This window comes from Neofelis nebulosa, chromosome 3 (assembly GCF_028018385.1).
Source record: "Neofelis nebulosa isolate mNeoNeb1 chromosome 3, mNeoNeb1.pri, whole genome shotgun sequence".
NCBI classification, from domain to species: Eukaryota; Metazoa; Chordata; class Mammalia; order Carnivora; family Felidae; genus Neofelis; species Neofelis nebulosa.
In genome coordinates, this window is record NC_080784.1 from 101,403,108 (window position 1) to 101,414,333 (window position 11,226).

Below are 11,226 nucleotides of genomic sequence, written 5' to 3' on the forward strand. Positions count from 1 at the left end.
GGCTCTTGTGTACCATGCAGCTTTATTTCATGCTTCCTTCTGTGTACTGCAGCTGGTTTATAGCCTCTCTTAAATTTACTCAATGTTCTCTTTTTTTTTACTAGGACTTTGCTACTCTAAGAATAAATCACAATTACACATTTCCTTTCCCTCCAGCTGTCTTTTAGTACTCCTTTCTCTTTTTCGATTCTTCCTCCTTGTAAAACCATTCCTTTAGTGTTTGCAACTTCACTCTATGACACAGCATTCAACTTCTCCTCTGTAATTTCCCCTTTCCACAGTCTGTACCACTGCACTGTTCAGTGAGCAAGTACTCATTAAACACCTACCACGTGTCAGACACATGTCTGGAGAGACATCTTCACCTTTCCGTGGCTTTTCTTGTAACCAGCTCTAATAAGTGCGTATCTGGCTTCTCTTTCCATCCTGCAGTTTCTTCCTGTCTATGTGGTGGGAGGAGTGACTTCTTTTCTGATGCGAATTCTTTATTTTAGAGATAAAGACACACTCAGTTTCCAAACACAATACCTCTGACACAACCATCTCCACAGGACACTGAAATGTTATCACAATTTAGGGCTCCCGGTTTTGGATTAGCAGGTGCATTTCAAAAATCGTTAGAAAGAACACAATTATCATCTTACTCTTTTTGTAACCCTTGAAGCCATTCTGGGCTAAAACGTTTGGGACATTTGTATTGTTTCAGGAAGAAGTTGAAACTCCTTAGATATTGCATACTCTTTTTGTTTTGTTTTTATTTAAGTTTTTATTTAAATTCTATTTACTAACATATAGAGTAATATTGGTTTCAGGAGTAGAATTTAGTGATTCATCGCTTACATATAACACCCAGTGCTCATCCCAACAAGTGCCCTCCTTAATGCCCATCACCCATTTAGCCCATCCCCTCCCCCAACACCCCTCCAGCAACCCTCAGTTCTCTGTACTTAAGAATCTCTTATGGTTTGCCTCCCACTCTTTTATCTTATTTTCCTCTCTTCCCCTATATTCATCTGTTTTGTTTCTTAAATTCCACATATGATTGAAATCATATGGTATTTGTCTTTCTCTGACTTATTTCACTTAGCATAATACACTCTGTGCAAGCTCCTTGATCTGCTCTGATAACTTTCCAGCTTTAATATAACTTTAATATTCAAATACTGAATTCCTCCTACAATATGTCTCTTCTTGCTTTTCTCATGCATTGTACTTGCTACTATGTATATACTTGTCACACTCTCACTCTTCTGACTTTGCCAATGTTAATTCTCCTTTCATCTCAATATGTGTATCCCTTTCTCTATGAAACCTCCCTGAGTTCCCAGTCTCATGAAACATTTATTCAATGAATGAGTATACATTTTAACACTCGTCATGACTAATACACATTTTATTGTTTTTAATACAGACATCCTGATGATCATGTCAAATAAGCTTGTTAATTTCTGAAACTGAAACCAAGTAGCAAATTCCTCTCTAAATTTCTCTGTTGAAAGATGCTACTGACATTTGGTTTTCCCCAACTGCTTTCCCATCTTATCTTACCAGCTGATCCAATACATGACTAGTTACAATGTTTCATCCTGGCTTGTAATTTTTTTCAGTGGCAAGGCATCTTTATTTGCTAACAATGCAGTAACCAGGATAAAATATTTTTGTTTTCTTTCACTTCAATAGAAACCAGTGCTGGTTTATTTTTGCATTTAAAAAAAATTATTTATTTTTGAGAGACAGAGCATGAGTGGGGGAGTGGCAGAGAGAGAGGGAGATACAGAATCCCAAGCAGGCTCTGGCTCCCAACTGTCAGCACAGAGCCCCACACGGGGCTCAAACTCACAAACTCCAAGATCACGACCTGAGCTGCAGTCAGACGCTTAACCCACTGAGCCACCCAGGCACCCCTATTTTTGCATTGTTAATGGAGTACCTGATACTAAGAAAACTGGGGCATCTAACTGCTGATAATTAGCATGCAAGTAGCATTCCCATTTAACCTAAGACTGAATAGAAAAAAGAGACAGGAAAATTTATTTATCAGAAATTAATGAAGAATGAGAAATGATGTCTAATTGAATCAGCATTATCATCATTAAACACACCCTATTTATTCAGCTCTTTGATGTATTAGGTTATTTAAGGTATACCCATAGACGGTTGCCTGTAGGACCTCTTCTCACATGTTAAATGTCCTCGTAAAGCAGGGATTATTTCCTCTCTTAGTTTTTTAAATGCTGTTCTCATTAAAAAAATTTTTTTTTCTAATATTTATTTTTGAGAGACAGAGAGACAGAGCGTGAGCGGGGGAGGGTTAGAGAGAGGGAGACACAGAACCTGAAGCAGGCTTCAGGCTCTAAGATGTCAGCACCACTGCAGGGCTCGAACCCAAGAACTATTAGATCATAACCTGAACCAAAGTCAGATGCTTAACCAACAGAGCCACCCAGGTGTCCCTATTCTCATTTTTTAATTAAAGGTAGAGAAAGCTATGCAGACCTTCTCTTTATGTAAATATGCCTTGAAAGTCATCGGTAAATACAAGTATGTGGCTCATGGAAAGGAAACAAAATTTGGATAAGCAAAATGTTTAAACTGGACTAGAGTTCTAATGTTAAAAGATATCATTACGTGTCATAACTTTTTATTGTTTTTCTTTTTGCTGTATATAGAAGGAATGGTATTTTTTTTTTTTTACTTTACAGTTAAAATCTCTAATTTTTTATGTGGATTTGAGAGTATCCTAAGTGTAACAGGGAGCCAGTGTGAGTAATACTAATAACACTTCATGCATTTAATGCTTGAGAATATACAAAGCCCTTTTCCATGGATTACTTTTAAAAAGTTATTTACTTTATCCCTGCGAAGGGTATTAGGCGGCTATTCTTGCCCAAGTAACTATATAAACTTTTTGACAGAGGATTTATGACATAATCTCTTTGCATTTTTACCGCCTGGCATAGTGACGCTCAATACATTTTTTTAAAAAATGAATAAATGAACAAACAGTAAATAAAAAATTATTTTATTTTTAATGTTTTTAATTTATTTTTGAGAGAGAACAAGACAGAGTGCAAACAGGGGAGAGACAGAGAGAGCGGGAGACACAGAATTCAAAGCAGGCTCCAGGCTCTGGATTGTCAGCACAGGGCCGGATGCGGGGCTCAAACTCCCCAACCAGGGGATCATGACCTAAAGTCAGACGCTTAACCAACTGAGCCACGTAGGTGTCCCTGAATAAAAACATTTACAATTTGGGTAAATGGCAGAGGGAGAAATTGGACCCAGGTTTTCTGGCCTCTAAACTATTTTGAATCTGAGAAAACACTATAAACTACTTGGGTCTGAAGACCCTTTCTATGTCCAAAAGTGGCTGGCTTTGCATTAGGACACACATCCTGTTGGGATGGGAAGACGGGTATAATGTAAAGATCAGGGAACTGAAAGATGTACAAGTCCAGACGCAGAAGAGTCAGTATGGATTGTGTGTGAAGGGGAGAGTCAGACAGGCTGCTTGACTTGTCAGAGATTCTCTGCTGCACAGTCTGTGGGCTTGTTGGGAGATAAGAATCTTTACATCCAGCTGAAATTAATTGTTCCTGCTTTTGTTTTTTATTGTGATAAAGAAAACATAACACAAAATGTATCTTTTTAAACATCACATTCCTCAAAAAATTAAACACAGGGTTGACATATGATTCAGCAATTCCACTGCTGGACCTATATATACCCAAAAGAAATGAAAGCAGGGACTCGGACAGATCCTTGCACACCCACGTTCATAGCCGCATCGTTTGCAATGGCCAAAAAGTGGACGCGACCCAAGTGCCCTTCTGCAGATGAATGGATATGAGTGGTATATACATTCAATGGAATACTATTCAGCCTTAGGAAGGGAGGAAATTCTGACACTTGCTACAACATGGATGAAACTTGAGACGTTATACTAAGTTATATAAGCCAATCACAAAAAGACAAATCTTGTATGAAACTAATTTTACACAGCCAAAACAATCCCATTAATGGTCTGCAAGGATTCTTGAAGATGGCCTTATGCCTTTTCTTATTTGTCTTTTACCAAACAAGACACTTTGGTTTGGCAATTTGTCTCATTTCAAGCCTCTTTATTCGAGTGTAATAGAATGCACTAAAAATATCGATTGTATCATCTTGGCTTGTTTGCAAGCAAATTAACTCAGAATGTGATTCTGAAGTGTGGAACTATAGGGACTGTGTAAAATCAAATTCTTGCAAAAAGATACGCCCTGTTTTGAGGGTAAATAGGCAGCGGACATGGATAACTCAATAAATTGTAAGGGAACTGAAATGAAAATTCCTGCTTTTTAGTTTTGTTTTTTTGTTTTAGTGTAAATTATATCTCACCAACTGTGTTTCCTAATTCTTTATTTATTAGGGAAAATAAATTTACAGAAGAAGAGGAAGCCTAACAAAAGAGCATCACAACATTTAAAAAATTATAAAATATTTTGAGACAAATTATAAGAACAACATAAATTGGAGAAAACATTTTAAATGGTAATTATAATTACTTTTAATTTATACTACATTAAAAAAATCAAAATAGCCTGTAATCTTAAACTAGTTAATTCGGTTAAAAAATTGTAAAAGTTTAGGGGCACCTGTGTGGCTCAGTTGGTTGGTTAAGTGTCTGACTCTTGATTTAGGCCCAGGTCGTGAGGTCATGATCCCAGGAAAGTGGAATGGAGCCCCACGTCCAGCTCCCTACGGTCCACTGGTGGTGGAGACTGCTTAGGATTCTCTCTCTCCTACTCTCTCGGCTCCTCCCCCACCTGCGTGTGCACATACTCTCTCAAAAAAAGTAAGTTATATAAACCATCATAAGAATGTGAGCAATACAGAAACTAAAAGAAATAAAATGTCTACTTTTGTCCAGTTTCCTTAATTTGTATTTCCTTTCACTAAAAGTAATCAATATGAACATTTTTGTTACCCTTTCAGAAAAAAAATATGTATTTTATCTATTTTATTCTTTTTATTATCTATACAATATCCTGAGATTTGATTTTGTATAACTGCTCTGCCCATGTCCATTATTTCTGTCCTCTTACCATTATCAGTTTCCTCAAATCTGTTAATCACACTGCAGCTGAGGTGATCTTTTTGAAATTAAAAACAATTCAAAATTTAAAAAAAGGGGGGAGGCACCTGGGTGCTTCATTCAGTTAAGCATCCGACTCTTGATTTCAGTTCAGGTCATGATCCTAGTATTGTGGGATCAAGCCCTGAGTCCGGCTTTGTACTGAGTGGGGACTGTGCTTGGGATTCTCTCTCTCTCTCTCTCTCTCTCTCTCTCTCTCTCTCTCTCTCTCTCCCTCCCCTGCTCTTGCTGTCTGTCTCTCTCTCAAAATAAATAAATAAACTTAAAAAAAATTGGCTACTATGTAAAATTTTTTAAGGACTCCTTATGAGTTTACATTATACCTGACACAGAATAAGCATTCTGCTAAATATTTGATGAATGAGAGGAAAGAAAGCTTTCCAGTACAGGAAAGAAGAAACACAGAAATGAAAGAAGGGAAAAATTTTAACCAATTGCTTTCCCTCATTTTTTGTTATTTAAAAAAATTTTGAAATGAGTATACTTATTACATGCATTTATGCATAACTGTGCATCCAATACTGTATTGCATAAAGTTTAAAAAATTTCATTAATATGGAAGGTTATCTTATTTCTTAACAGAATGAGATTGAGCATCTTTTCATGTGCTTATTGAGCACCTATTTTTTTTCAAAATGTCCCCTTATATAATATATATAACACATAATATATATTATAATAAATATAATATATATAATATACTTTATATAATATAAGGTATATCCCAATATATACCTAATAAGGTATAAGCCCCACAAATGGCTGATGTTTTCTTATGTTTTCATTTATGCATATTTTCTCCATAGTGCCCATATGTTTTTGATTTAAAAAAAAAATTAACAATTAAGTAGTGCATTTGATTTGTTCGTAGGGTTGGAAATACGTGTGTGCGCAACTCTAAACTGCTTCAATCATTTGGAGAGTGGGTGGCATTAATGAGATACATGGAGATTTGATAGCAGTATGAGGTAATTTGTTTCACCTGGAGAATATTCCAGCTAGAGAATATTCCAGCTCTTCCCCATGCAGGTGAGTAGGTGGCCCTGTGGTCAATGATGGGTGAGACCCTTAACCAATCCTGGCAGAACAAGACTCAGAGCAGGACGCTAACACTGGCTTCATGTATAACCAAATTATCGTTTTTATTCTTGTAAGTTTAAACAATATGATGAATAACGCCCTATAAAATGTAGATCGTTTCATTGTATTTTACCTATATATCTCAGTTTTCTTAAGATAAATGGATTTGATATGCAAAATGCTACTATTTAAAAAAAATTTTTTTTAACGTTTATTTATTTTTGAGAGTGAGAGAGACAGAGCATGAGCAGGGGAGGGGCAGAGAGATAGGGAGACACAGAATCTGAAACAGGCTTCAGGCTCTGAGCTGTCAGCACAGAGCCTGATGCAGGGCTCGAACTCATGGACCACAAGATCATGACCTGAGCCGAAGTTGGACACTTACGCGACTGAGCCACCCGGGTGGCCCTGCAAAATGCTACTTTTAATTATTAGTAAAAGAGGAAACATAAAATTGGTTGTGGTTAATATTTATTTTTCATATATATAAAGTCTGTGTTTTTGTACATTAGAAATAAATATTACAATGCAAAATAGCTCTTCGGGTGCTTTTTTTTCTGGTATTTAATGGAACTGGAGGTAATAGTACTGATTATGTAGAATTTTAAAAATGTATTTTAATGAAAGAGAGATAATGCCTAGGTACTTTAAAGAGCTGACACTTGCCTCCACCCCAAACAAGATGATGATATGAACTAGTAACTCATAATGAAAAAAATTACTTACATGAATATGTAAATGCTGAGATTTAATGAAGTCCCATGTTCTGTGCTGTGAGAAGAAAAAAAAAGCTTAACAGAAACAAATGTGATTACATACTTTAGTTGACTTTTCTTACGTACAATAATTTTTGTTCAATTTGGCCTTTGATAATCAATTCTTAAAAGAAAGTACAAATAGAAACCTGTTCATTTTCTGTCACTGAAACCTGAGTGTGTGTGCAAAGTCATTTTTATTTATAAAAATAGTTAATTTTTGTTTTTGTATTTTAAGGGGATCATTTGTTATCATGATGTTTGTATTAATAGCAAGAATATTGATTTTTAAATTGTTTTCTGTTTTATAGCATACATTGAAGGGACTAATTTGGTTTTTAATATGGGGTATAAGTAAAAAAAGACATTCCTCTTGGTAATGGATATTACTTGAAAATTTAATTTGACTTGTATTTAATTATGATTCATTTTAATTTCATTAGACTTAAATTACTCTATATTTACACTTGCTAAGCATGGTCCACTGTGACTACTCAATAGGTTTCAGCACTCAAACAATCTCAGCCTTAGAAATGAAGCGATTTTTGAGAAAATTTGTATTCATAAAAACACTTAAACATGCATTAATAAAAGTGTATTTTTATTCATGCTAAAAGGAACCTATGTTCAAATTGGGCCAAAAAATGTACAATATTTCCTTAAAGAAAGCCATTATGAGACTTACACTTAATAGAAATTATAACCAAGCATCTGTACATAACGCAAAACAAAATAGAAAATGTTGACTCTTGTAGAACCATTTATTTTGGTTGCTACTCAAAATAAAAAAAAAACAAACAACACCCCCCCCAACTTCCTTCTTAGTAAGATTCATGTATACTTCTTAAAAGGAAATCATAATTTTAGCATTTCCTGCTGTAAAATTCAGAAAAAAATAGAAGGGGGGGATTAGTGCATTTTGAAGATGAGAACATAATAACCTGTAAAAGGCTGATGCTCAGGGTAATCTGACTTCTGTCATGTTGGGAGAATGACTGCCGGCTCAGCATGAACTACAGAAGGACAGCTGTGAGCTTCTGCATGTTATTTGCACTTCCATCATCTTCTGGCTGATCTTCAAAGAGGTTCCCAAGCAGAGTTCAAAATTCGCACTGTGAAATTCTCCCTGTAATCCAGATTAGAGATTGAATCTGCATACCAAATCCCAGGTAGGAGGTACTCACAGAGGTCCTAGTCACTTAAGGATCAAATGGCAGCTGCCATTTTAAGTGGCTTTCTAAGACTGTCTACAGAGAAGAATGAAAACATGCCTTCACGTTCTTCATTTTAAAGATTCTAGATATATATATATATATATATATATATATATATATACACATTTTTAAACTATGACTATGACTGTCTTTCTTATGGGTTGTAGTACTGGCAGCTCATGCTTAGTTCTACCCTGGAGCCAAATATATACTGAGTCCTTTATCCGTTACCATGCCTGAAAATGCAAGAAATATGCAAATCAAATGGATTTAAACAGTAAAAGGCACTTCTTAACTCATATGACTAGTATTCCAGGAGTAGGCCTGGCTTTAGGATTAGTTCATTGTGGAGCTCAAATATAAACAATTCTGGATTCTCTTCTTACCTTTTCACTTGGTTACCAGCAATGTGGTTTTCTCCTAAGGTTGAATGACCTCATGGTTATTGTCAACAGTGGCACTGGAGTTTAGGCTTCATTCTTTGTGGACGGTGGGAGAAAGGGCGGAGCTTCCCATTTTTATCTTTGAGGAAAACCTTTCCAGAAATCTGCAGGAAACTTTTCCTCACATCTCTTTAGTCAGAATTGGCACACATTTTCATACCTAAATGAATCAATGGCGGGTGTGTGAGGGAATACATTTATCCTTAGAGCAGTCAAGTTTAACTCTTGAGCTGATATAAATTATTCAAACACCATATCAACTACTCAGTGGGTGATGTGCAGATGGATACGGAGGGGAAGGGGCCTGTCTCAACATGAGCTACTCCCTGCACTGTATGTCGCCCCAACATCCATACAGAGCAGCCTTCCTAAATGTACAATTTTAAGAATGCTTCTTTTTACACAAAATGTTCTCATCCATCCATTTGAGGGTCCTGGTAAGAAAGAGCCTTTCACTTTTATTTAGTTGAATTTCATTTTACTTTTTAACCTGAAAGATTTTAATTCCAGCCACGTGCCTTTATTGACATCACATTTCACTTAAGAATATTTAGTTTCTCTTAAAAATTTCCTTCATATGGTCTATAAATTTTTACACATACCAACTTTTTAAAAAAAGTGTATTTATTTATTTTGAAGGAGAGAGAGAGCAGGGGAGGGGCAGAGAGACAAGGAGAGAGAGAATCCCAAGCAGGATCTGTACCATTAGGGCTCAAAATCACAAACTGTGAGGTCATAACCTGAGCTGAAATCAAGAGTCAGATGCTTAACCAACTGAGTCACCCAGGCGCCCCAACACATACCAACTTTTAACTAATGTAATGGTCATTATCATTGATCATTTGATACCCTGAGTTCCTTATTATGGATCTGACAAAACAAAAAAAGGGGGCCTACTTAAATTCTTTTTAAAGATAAAGATGAAGTTATTTTTAGTTTTCTTGTAAGAACTCAGAACCCTGAACTTTAATTTCTTTTAAGGAGAAGACACTTGTGCTGTCTACACAATTTATATGCATTTTCACTACATACAACTACATGCATCTTTATGCTGCACTATGTACAGCTGCTTAAAAACCATGATAGTGTTGAAGGAGTTAAAATAACAGAGAAGTAGGGGGACTGGGATTTTCTTTGTCCCTCAAACACAGGTGTATTGAGGTCAGATCACTTGGAACACCCAGGAAATCAATCTGCAGAGTGGCAGAAAGATCTCCACAGGTGGAGGGGAACAGCTTGGCAGGATGGAGGTTCGTGTATGTGAACTGGGGGAGAGAAAATGGCATAGGCACGGAGGGGAGGGAGCCCCTTCTGTGGAGAGGCAAAAGGAAGAGAAAGACAGAGGGCTTCAGTATCAAGGAAAACCACTCTGGACCATGGAACAAGAAATATGGACAGTACCAGTTTCTATTTTGCAAACAGCCTTAGGAGCTGAAGCTCAGAGGTCCCAAAGTGCATGACTTTCTTCTAACCTGAGCTGGCCCTGCATGTGTGCCTGTGGGGGAGGGAGCTGCCCCGGGGCACTGTAGCAATCTCAGGGACACACTGGGAGAGAACAGTCCCCTTCCTTGAGCACTGTGGGAAGGGGGTTTATTGCCTCTTCAAGGACAAATGACCCTGCAAGAGCCAGCCAAAGGCTTTTTATCAGCAGGGCTGAGGGGCACTACACCAGAACAGGGTCCACAGGGTGCAGGCCCCTTAAGACATAGGGTTTTGAATCCCAGCCAAGTGTCTAGAAGGTGCAGGAGACTGTGGAGTTGGGCAGGCTGACGGCCTGCACTACTCTGTGAGGGCTGCAAGAACAGTGTGGTTTGAGACACCCAGTCTGGGAGGAGAGATTGGAGTGTCTCCATTTTTCTCCCCAACAACAACATGGTGGGGCTTCAGAGAACAGGATGGCGGCCCCCAGTGGAGGTGAGACCTGCTTACACCAAACCGCACCCCTCCGTGCCTGGTAACTGCTTGTTTACTGGAGTGAGACTGACTGATAAAATGCAGTCAGCCTCTCCTCCAGACCAGTGCTGCCACCAGTCCCAGGCACCAACAGACAACTGTTTTTGTGTTCCTCTGTTTGTCTATTTGTCTCTTTGTTCTTCTCCTCTTCTGTTCCCTTTTCTTTTCTCTTTCTATGTTCTTCTTTTTTTCCTTTGGAATCAGGCTTATAGTTTTTGATTTGTTTTTGGTAAACATATTTTTTTTCTGCTTTGTTTGTTTAACCAGGCATTTTTACTCTATTCTTTTTACATCTTTTCTGTATCTTCTTTATTTTCCTTTCTCTCTCTCTGTACTAACTGTATAGTTCTTTTGATTCTCTGCTTGGTCTTCTTTTCTCCCCTTTCATTTTTCTCCTGTATGAGATCAGGCTGCCCTCCTGCCCTTTCCTTTTTTCCAGAGTTATATCAATGAACAAATCAAAGCAACCTGGTGGAAGGTCCAAACACTCTGCCACAACAAGCAAGGAGAAGCCTTGCAGAGGACTGACCAGTGGGATAGAGCAGCCAAAATGCAACAACAGAGTGCATGCAACACATTCCAAAAACACTTCCTAAAATGCCAGGCCTGGGACAGTGTATGACCCTTTTTTAATATAGTAGTAC

At 37.5% G+C, this 11,226-nt stretch overlaps 1 long non-coding RNA gene across 1 annotated transcript; it reads right to left on the bottom strand.

Moving 5' to 3' along the window:
- Window positions 1-6,730: 6,730 nt before the first annotated feature.
- On the bottom strand, window positions 6,731-8,785 carry LOC131506145 (uncharacterized). The gene is made up of 3 exons (XR_009258755.1): window positions 8,573-8,785; window positions 7,914-8,098; window positions 6,731-6,988 (listed from the first exon to the last, which is right to left on the bottom strand). It is a non-coding gene; the product is annotated as an uncharacterized LOC131506145 (long non-coding RNA).
- Between the last annotated feature and the right edge of the window lie 2,441 nt (window positions 8,786-11,226).